Source organism: Taudactylus pleione, unplaced genomic scaffold (assembly GCF_031769625.1).
Source record: "Taudactylus pleione unplaced genomic scaffold, aTauple2 ptg001990l, whole genome shotgun sequence".
Lineage (NCBI taxonomy): Eukaryota > Metazoa > Chordata > Amphibia > Anura > Myobatrachidae > Taudactylus > Taudactylus pleione.
Genome location: NW_028286386.1, coordinates 4,982,796 through 4,993,985, shown reverse-complemented (window position 1 = coordinate 4,993,985; position 11,190 = coordinate 4,982,796).

Here is an 11,190-nt window from a genome sequence, read left to right as displayed (position 1 = left end):
TGTAGGAACCCAGTAGTAAGCACCCTGTAGTGACCCCAGTAATGCCCCCTGTAAGCCCCCAGTAGTGAGCACCTTCCGCGCACGTGCACATACGCAAAAAAAAATAAAAACAAAATACTTACCTTAATCCCCGCTCCAGTGCTGCTGCCGTCCGCCACGGCGCCCGCTCTTCGGAACTATGGGAGTGACGTCATGATGTCACTCCCATAGTGCATTGCGGGACCCGGAATCCGGAGTTCAGGAGTGAGCTTCGGCTGCCGCTGGCGCCGAGGGGAGGGAGGGAAGAAGGAGCGGACACACTCAGCGGGCGCCCAGCAAATGTAGTTATGCCACTGGAGGTGGACCGCCGATCAGCGGCGCTCCTTCTCCATGCAGTGCCTGGAACGCAAGTGCCCCATTCAGGGCTGGCGCCCGGCGGCAAATGACTCCATTGTCTCCGGGATGCCACTGCTGGGTTGAGCGACTACAGGTGAGGTAATTTCTTGGCGGTCCCTCTTTACTTGTTTCCTCAGGACCTTTCACCACCCTACCAAACAACATCCTGTCACCTCTGTAATCAGGTGGTATCATCTTCCAAGTTCCTGTGTCTCTTCTTTTTTTCCTGACCTCATGGAAGTTTGTATGTTTATGCCAATGTTCCAGCAGTTGTGTACCATTTTTCTTTAACCTAACACCTCTAATTCTTTTCCTTGAACCTCTAGCCCGCATTCATCTCTTTTGAGCTATACATTAGGACGTTAACACTTTCCAATTTATCTTCATTATTCACATATTAAGTTACCAACCAGGCAAGCTGCTTTGACTAAAGTCTTCATGAGCTTTGAATAGCTCCGCAGCAGTACATTGCCGGCCAAGACACATCTGTAAGGAAGGGGCGGGGGGCGCGATCAGTGTGATTGCTTATCCCCACAGCCATATGAGACTGCTCACACTGCAGCCCAGCAAAGCCGTGTGCTGAGCTGCTGTGAGGGAGGGGAGGGGGGGCGACGCCAGACCCGGGCCCCGCCAGGCCCCTCTAGCAAGCCCGGGCCTGGGTAAACTGTACCCACTCCCCCCTCTTGGCGCCCATGCTCTTTGTACCAATATTCTCAAGACAGTCAATTTCACTGGTTGGCTAGATCCTTCAAATTCTGCATCAGGTTTGAAGTTATTTATTTCCATCTCCAGTACTCCTTCTTTATTAGACACAATTTTAGACTTTGAGAACTTAAAGAAACTTTCTGAAGATATATCAGTTGTTTTCAAATAAGTTTTCACCTCAGTGGCCACGGTTACAGTACCTCAACCTTGTTTTCCTGCACAAGTTTGTGACCTGATCAGGGCTCCGTGGGCAGCACTGACACGGCCCCACAGTCCTTGCATCTTGCTAGCGGCACTCTGCAGCCATGGTGTCATTGTTGCAGTGCCACCGGATCATCCACTGGACACTCCAGACATGCAGCCGGCAGCCTGTACAGCACCCCAAAACCCTCCCCAGCAATAGTGGTCGTGTATGTGCAGTCAGTGGGACTGTGCATGCGCGGCAGCCCCGGCAGCTGTCTGGACACATCACAGGGTCGGAGCCCGTGTCCCTGCATGTGCTGTATGATACATCCAGGCGCTATGATCGCATCTTGCAATGCGATCATGGGCGGTAATGTCATGCCCAGATCGCATTGCAATTGCATTCATTAATAAATGGGGGCCAATATCTCTGATATCCTGTAGGTACTCTGAAAAAAGTTTATAGAGAATAAAATGAAAGCGTATGGTGGTAGTGCGACGGATATGTATTTCAAATATTGTCAAATATTGAATTAAATGTATAAGTTAATTTGGCAGGCATTAAGTCCCAATATACAGCTATCAAAAAGGCACTGTAGTCACTGGCGTCACTAAGGGGGTATGGGCCGCACTAGGTGACACCATCCGAGGGGGTGACACCATAATAGCGGAGCTGCTCTGCTATTTTGGTGTCACCCTGTTGGATGGTGTCACCGAGCAGCCGCAACTCAGAGAGAGGCAGGGGAGAGGCTGCCCCAGCAGCTGCTGGAGCGCATTGGTTAGGTCACTGTGTGCCGAGAACAGGGGGCATGACATGTGGCCACGCCCCCAAGATCAACACACATAAGGGGGTGTGGCTTCGTAGGGTGGGTGAAAGAAGTCCTGCCAGCTGCACCGGGTGTCACTTAAGTAAGTGACGCCGCTGAATGTAGTCATACTACTTAGTGCTCAGTCGATAGGGACATAGGGAGGAATGTTCACACACTCGTGTATAAGAACACAGTACTAGGACTGAGAATCAGGGGCATATCTATCTATTGGCCAGGATGGAATTTGCCGGCGGTGCCGACCAAACGGGGGATTGCCGTCCAGCAGTGCCACCAGCAGCCAAGGGGGAGGACTACCCCAGGTGTGGAACTAGCCCTGCTAGTCCTCCGGGCCCCACAAGTGTAGGGCAGACTGCAGTGATAGCGGTCTGCCTTACACAGTAACAAACACACAGCCGCCAGCGACTATTACTGGGGGCAATGCAGCATAGGGGGAACTACTACTGGGGGTACTGTATAGGGGGGACTACTACTGGGGCCACTGTATAGGGGGGACTACTACTTGGGGAAATGCAGCATAGGGGGGACTACTACTGGGGGCACTGTATACCGGGGACTACTACTGGGGGTAATGCAGCATGGGGGGGATTACTACTGGGGGCACTGTATAGGGGGGACTACTACTGGGGGTAATGCAGCATAGGGGGGACTACTACTGGGGGCACTGTATACGGGGGACTACTACTGGGGGTAATGCAGCATAGGGGGGGGATTACTACTGGGGGCACTGTATAGGGGCGACTACTACTGGGGGTAATGCAGCATAGGGGGGGTTACTACTGGGGGCACTGTATAGGGGGGACTACTACTGGGGGCAATGCAGCATAGGGAGGATTACTACTGGGGGCACTGCATAGAGAGGACTACTACAGGGGCACTTTATGGGGGGGGGGCGCTACTGGGGGCACTGCATAGGGGGAACTACTACTGGGGGCACTGCATAAGGGGGTAGCTGGGAAAACATTTAAAGTACAAATGTATAGTGTAATTATTCTGAAATTATAGGGGGAGGGGGGCGCCAGTCCATTACATTGCCAGGGGCGCTTGGATCCCTAGATACACCCCTGCTGAGAAGCCATTCATGAGGTAGCTGAGGTTGCTGGTACAGATGACAGGAACCGTGCAAGCTCCGGTCAATGGGCCTGATTCAGAGCCGGACGCTATTTGCGCTCGCTCGTTCATAAAAAAGGGGTGGCTATTCAAATGAACCGTTCGCTCTTTGCGGTCTGTTCACGCCTCTAGGTCTGAACGAGCGAACAAAACTTGCGGTCGCTTTTTGGAAAACTACGCCCCCTGGCCGCTCGCATCCATCATGTCCGCTATTTATTAGATTAATCTAGTACATCGACCAGCGTATGAACTGCTCGCTATTCTTGTGGTTGGTTTTTCCTACCGCAACCATGCGAGCAGTTCTGACTATAAAATAACCCAGTGACGTGGTCAATGACGCTGCTGTATTAATTATGCACACCCATAAAACGCCGGTTTTGACCTTTAAGCACGCCTGCGTTCTGATCTCCACTCCCCGTTTTCAAGCACCTTCCCCTGTTACCACCCATATACACCTCTTCCTGTCACTAAAAATAGCAGGCATTCACTATTTAGCGAACAAACGATTTTCGGCCGCAATGACTGGTTCGCACATACGTATTACGATCCATACGCATGCGCAGTTGTGCAAACATCGCTCGGAACGAACGAGCGGCCGCTTACGAGCGGCTCTGAATCAGGCCCAATGTCCTCATGCCGCTACTATGTAGACGTCAGCCCCTCATTCAACTGAATTAATATAAACAGGACTGGGAAGCTGTATGTGAGGTAGCTGACAGAACTGGTACAGATGGCAGGTGTTGTGTAAGCTCCAGTGAACGTCCATAAGCCGCTGCTAAGCAGATGTCATCCCCTCATTTGTTTGTTATAGCAGCCAGCCAATGAGAGTCAGACAGACTCTCATTGGCTGCTGCGTCCACAGAGTGAGCCAGCTGGAGCTCACTCATGAGCTCTGCCTTTCAGCTCCCCTCACAGTGGGTGATGGGAGAGACGTCATGACTTCTCTCCCATAGTGCAAGAGAAGAGCCGGGACTCGGAGCGGAAAACGGCGGTCGCGTCAGGATCACCGATTCAGGTAAGTTGTGTTTTTTGTTTTTCTTCTGTGTGTGTAAGCCTGGCACAGCAGGGGGGGGGCACTGTATAGGGGGTGGCACTACTGGGGGCACTTTATGGGGGGGTGGCTGCTACTGGGGGCACTGTATAGGGGGGGCACTACTGGGGACACTTTATGGGAGAGACTATTACTGGGGGCAATGCAGCATAGGGTGGACTACTACTGGGGGCACTGTATAGGGGGGACTACTACTGGGGGCACTGTATAGGGGGGACTACTACTGGGGGAAATGCAGCATAGGGGGAACTACTTCTGGGGGCGCAGTATAGGGGGGACTACTACTGGGACCACTGTATAGGGGGGACTACTACTGGGGGCAATGCAGCATAGGGGGGGATTACTACTGGGGGCACTGTATAGGGGGGACTACTACTGGGGGCAATGCACCATAGGGGGGGGATTACTACTGGGGGCACTGTATAGGGGGGACTACTACTGGGGGCAATGCAGCATAGGGGGGATTACTACTGGGGGCACTGCATAGAGAGGACTACTATGGGGGCACTTTATGGGGGGGGTGGCCGCTACTGGGGGCACTGCATAGGGGGAACTACTACTGGGGGCACTGCATAAGGGAGTAGCTGTTAAAACATTTAAAGTAATAATGTATAGTGTAATTATTCTGAAATTATAGGGGGAGGGGGGGCGCCAGTCCTTTACATTGCCAGGGGCTCTTGGATCCCTAGATACACCCCTGCTGAGAAGCCATGGCGTGTTGTGAGGATAGGTGTATATGATAAGATTCAGAGCCTGATTCAGAGCCGCTTGCTAGATGCGATCGCTCGCACGATGTTATGCAAATTGTATAGGTAGTGCTGTCGCATAGCAATGCATTAGCATGCCCAGTATATCTTAGAGAGCGATCACATAGTGTATGCAGACACCCACCAGCCTGTTTTAAGATGCCCACTTGTGCACGTCATGTCCAGGAAGTGTATGCAACCATCGGTACATCGGATACTATCGCAGTGCTTGACTTTGAGCACACCCTTCCGCAAGCACTGCGAGCACTTCAGTGTAAAAACAAGCCAGGTGACGTGTACTGTGATGCTGTCTTATAATTATGCACACCTCTAAAACGCCGTTGAGATGCTTAGGCATGCCTGCGTTGCACCTCCACTCCCACGTTTTTAATGGCCAGCCCCTGTTACCACCTACAAACGGCTTCCCCTGTCACTCACTCTGCTGGGCTGTCTATGTGCCTCATGGGGAAGGGCCAGGGAAAAGATAGGGGAGGCCAGGAGATGCTGGGGATAAAAGAAGAGGAAGCTACAAGTGAGAATGATTATAAACAGGAAAATTGACAGGCCCAAACAGCGCCCCCTGCCCTGCGGTGCCCCGTGCCATGGCACTGCTCGCACTACCCTAGTTACGGCCCTTTGGGCCGAGTTTAAGAACCACTGTTCTAGATACACATATCAAGGCAGTTTTACTGAATTCCTGGTGTCACTGTGATTCCCAACCTCGGTTCTCAAGGCACTCTAACAGTCCTGGTTTTAGTGATATCCATGCTTACGCACAGATGGTTAAATCAAAATAACTGAGGTACTAATTAAGTCACCTGGGCTCAAGCATGGATATCCTGGACTGTTAGTGTGCCTTGAGGACCGTGGTTGGGAACCCCTGTAATAGGGCATTAATCGCCTCATTGTGCTTCTAAGGATATGTCTAGGTTCCAAATCATTTCTACTGAGCAACACACATTTCTAAATACAATATAAATAAACATTGCCCAAAATGCTACAAATCCCACATTGTCAATGTAGTACTGATGTTTGCAGGAGGTTTCCTGACATTAAGAGATTGAGGGAGATCTACTAAGCCTTGGGGTCTATGTACTAATAATCGCGGCATTGCCAAGATTATTATGTATCCATCTCGCTGGGAATATTTTAATTTTGAATGAAAATATCCCGTCTATGTACCAAGGGGAACTCACAGGGACAGCGGTTGCGGTAACCGCTGCCCCCACGAGTTATATTCCCGGCATTTAGAAAAGTCTTTCACAGCAGTGAAAGACTTCCCCTTGGGAAGCTGACACTGCACATGCCAGGACTGGCTGGGGGCTGCGAGAGAGAGATCAAAAAATCTCCTGCACCAGGGCTAAACTCCGCAAAGCTTTGCTTTTTGGAGTTTAGTACATAGGGGACAGATTGTAGTCCCTACTGACAATAATGGGGACTGCGATCTGTAGTGTTGTTTCTCCAGCACTGCCCCAACTTCATTCTGGTATCGCATCAACATTCTTAAGTATGGTGGTGACCAGTGGCGGCTCCAGAGGTGGGGCTGCAGCGCAGTCCAAAATTCAAAAAGGGGAGGTACACCAACTGCTCTTCCAAACGCTGCTAAACATCGCCAGCCAGAAGTCGCTTGCAGTTGGTGTGGTTCCCCTATTTGAATTTTGGACTACACTGCAGCCCCACCTCTGGAACAGATTCGCAGTGTCAGAGCAGCATAATCTGATCGTTTGTAAAATTAGGCAGGGAAAGTGTACACTTGCCTCTCCTTGCTGGCATTCCCTCGTGATGGCTCCGCCCCCTGGTCTCCCATCAGCCCCCGCTGCGGTTTGTCATCTGTCATTAGCTGCAGGCTTGCTTGACAACCTTCAACAGGTTGTGCATGCTCAGTATTTACTGGGCAAGTAAAAAAACTGGCGCATACACAGACCATAAGAGGCTCTGCGATACTAGAGTATACAAAACTACTAACCGGGCGGGGAATCGCAGCACAGTCCATTAAGGGTAAATTTTGCTATACCAGCTGCTGTCAGGGCCGGCAACGGAAATCTTGGGGCCCGGTACAGTGATACCAATGGGGCCCCCCTCCAAACCCCGCATTTACCAATACATGAATAAAAATGTTTTATACATACATATATATATATACACATGCACACACACATATACACATGCTGTACTGTTATTGTTCCCGGCCGGTGGCAATTATTAATGCTGAGCATACATTATACAATTATCTGTCCAATCTGGCTGGTTGGAATGAAAATCTGGTAACGTATGGGAAGTGATTATTTGCTTACAAACACTGGAAAACAGACAAAATTGGTCGTTCAGACAAATTGGTTAAAACACACGAATTTAACCACTTTGAACAATTGTTTTTTGTCCATTTTCCAGTGTTTAAGATCATATGATCGACTGTCATTTACTCCCATACATTACCAGGTTTTCATTCCAACCAGCCAGAGTGGACAGATAACTGTATAGTGTATGCCCAGCATTACTGGTTGGCTGCAGTGCAGTGCTTCGTTTAAAGGCTCCCATACATCAGCAATCGATTGTGGCAATTTTACAATTTGCAATCAATTGTGTATAAAAATCTGCAATGTATGGGCTTCACAGATCGCAGATTGCAACCAAAAAGTAATTGGAATTGTTAAATCAGATTGTCCAACATTTTGGATTTCACAGATTGATTGGGGCTGTAGATTGCTAGTGTATGGACATGATGAGCAGATTTGCAGACCATTACCAGTAAAATTATGAGCCTTTCAAGATTGGCAGATCTGTGTTTGCTGCAATCGATCTGCAAATCACTGAAAAAGATCTGTAATGTATGGGTGCAAATTGCTAGATTGGGAAATCCTAAAACCAGCAATAAATCTTCAAATTGTTCAATTGTGGTTTTCAGATTGCTGATGTATGGGGGCCTTTACCCGGGCCGGCGCAGCGTCATGAGGGGTGAGGGGCCGGCGCAGCGTCATGCCTAATGACGTTGCACGTCGTGACATCATTGGTATGCACACTATACCATAACTGACTGTACTAAGTGGGGACAATACTTGCGCAAAATGTAATGCCAGCCCGGTCTACTCAATTTATAGCGTGATGGCCCAATTTTGTGCCCCTGAAACTTGGGGCCCCTCTGCACCATGGGGCATGGGATGGGGGCACCCTTTGTACCCCCCTGTCGCCGGGCCTGGCTGCTGTACATGAATTGCTACTAAACAGTCAGGTGGAATAATAGGGAATGTTAAGAAATCAAAAATCTGCCATTAATAGACCACAAAGTACAAGCCAATTAGCTCCTGTTACAGGCTGTGTTTGAAAAATGGCAGTGCTAATTGGTTGGTAGTTTATCACTCTCCACAGCTTAGTACATCTGCTCCATAGGTGTGAAATGAGGAGAAAATGAATGGAGTGTCAAGAATCCCGGCAATCCAACCCAAGTAACTTGCAGGGTTTAACATGGGAATAACCCATGAATCCCTGCAGTGTAAATGGAGCGATCCGGGTCACGATGACCTGGATTGTGCAGCATGCTTGCCGATTGGCCGGCTTCAGTGGCGCTTGGAGATGACATCAAGCGTCCACTTCAACGCAGACCCAGATCCAACTCAGGAATATCCTGGGTCCGCGCCAGGGAAACTCCAGGTCTGATCCAGATTGGAACCCTGTTCCAACCTCTGGGTCAGACCCGGAATTTTGGTATAAAAGCGTTATTACTTGCTTTATTTCCAACTGAGAATCACACCCATTGGGCTCAATCTAATTAGGTGCCTGATTCATATTCGCACGCAAATGCCATTGCAGCTGCGATCTCTCACTGATCACAATTGCGAAAATATGCTAATGACTCCCGCGCTGTCCAATGCTTAGAGACGCCCACTGAAAGCATCTCACATCCGCCGCTCACGCACAAAACCGGAAACATTGAACGCAGATCAGGTGGCCATCAGCCTTCTGAGTAAGTCTATGCTGTAGCAGACATAGCGGGTCTCCAGACATGCAGAGGGCTCTCCTTCTGCGAGTAAGGACGCAGTGACTAATTTATGCACACACAGAAAATGGAGTTTAAGGCCCTCATTCAGAGCCACTCGCTATTTGCGGTCGTTCGTTCTAAAACAAGGGGTGGCTATTCAAATGAACCGTTCGCTGTTTGCGGTCTGTTCACGCCTCTATGTCTGAACGAGCGAACAAAACTTGCGTTCGTTTTTTGGAAAGATACGCCCCCTGGCCGCTCGCATCCTACGTCATGTCCACTATTTATTAGATTAATCGAGTACATCGACAAGGGTATGAACTGCTCGCTATTCTTGGGGTTGGTGTTTGCTACCACAATTTTGCGAGCAGTTCTGACTATAAAATAACCCAGTGACGTGGTCAATGACGCTGCTGTTTTAAATATGCACACCCATAAAACGTCCGTTTTGACCTTTAAGCACGCCTGCGTTCTGATTTCCACTCCCCATTTTCAAGCACCTTCCCCTGTTACCACCCACATACGCCTCTTTCTGTCACTCAAAATAGCAGGCATTCGCTATTTTGCGAGCACATGAATTTCGGCCACACTGACTGGTTAGCGCATGCGTATAACGATCCGTACGCATGCGCAGTTGGGCTAACATCGCTCGGAACGAACGAGCGGCCGCTTACGAGCGGCTCTGAATCAGGCCCTAAATGGTCAGACAGGCCTGTGTTTTTTTTTAACTTAGACCCGTTACCTCCCACAAATGCTGACTACATATTACCTGTCACTCAAGATACGAATGAATCCTCTGTGTGAGCATAATCGCAATTCAATGGCTGCACGTGCACCCTGCGGCTTACACACATAGCAAACAATCACTCAATCTGCATGAATATTGGCATTTCGTCCATCTCTGAATCATGTTTATATTTTTTTATCGACCAAAATCTTTACTTGTTTTCAGAATAAAGTTTGGACAATAAGTTCACAAATATATTTGAAATTCATGACAATTTTGATACATTTAGAACTAGTAAAAAAAAAAGTATAGCTAGTAGATCCTTCTCCAATGTTTATTATGTTTATTGGGCCTTTAATATACCTTTAGTTTGTATGTTTAAAACCTAAAACAGACAGAATAAGGAACAGATGGACGTAAATATGAAAGTCACTGCTGGGAGCTACTGCCAAAAATAAACCTTGTATCCTATATGCGGTAGTAAATACACAGTAGACTAAAGTAGATTTTAAAACCAAAGCTATAAAACATATAAAGTGAGATTTGGTCAGCGATCACATTAATCATCATTCTGGTTTGGCAAGACCCATGTTTTCAACACCTGTGTGCATCTAATCCATTATTCTATCCTGGATTAACAGCACAGTTTTCCTCAGAAATCCTTTGCCATACTGTTGATTAGACAGGTGTTATTTAATTATTCTAAAATTGGGAAAACAGGGAAACACATTTTTATTTAGGAATAAATACTTCCCGTGCCCTTGTGATTATCACTAATTGATGCCTCAATCAAATTAAACATCTCAATAAAGGTGGTACAAACGTAAAATAAGAAGCTTATAACACCTCAGTGTGATTATATACAGTTCTGATTATATATACATCAGGGTACATCTAGGACACAATTATACAATTTAATATGTTTAGGTGAACTGTGTTATAATTAAACATTTGCAATAATATTTTTAATGCAGTTAAAATGTTATTTGACATGTATTACTCAAATTACAACTACTCAGAAAACAAAACACATTGCTGATTAGTATTACAGGTTAGCTTAAAAAACTATGCAGTTTTTTATTTATTGCTGTTCTCTTCAATAACAGGGTATGGAAATTGTATTTATAATATACAGAAAGGCAACAACATAAAGAAGACACTGCCTAATGTCACATACATGTGTGATATCATAAAACAAATCCCACAGAGGTGTACCAAGGACTGGAAACAAATGCCTTATCAATCAGCTCAATATTGTTTCACATCCTGCCACATTTATACTGCAATTACCAGTGTGGAATATGATGATCATGTTTTTTTTTTATATAAAAACACCCTTCTCAATGAATTTAATCATCAGTTATTTGCGATAGTAAATTAATTAGGACGTTTGGGAGCTCATTTTGTAAAAGGTATAAGGCAGTGTTTCCCAATCTTGATCCACAAGGCACCCTAACAGCCCAGGCTTTGAGGATATCCATGCTTAAGCA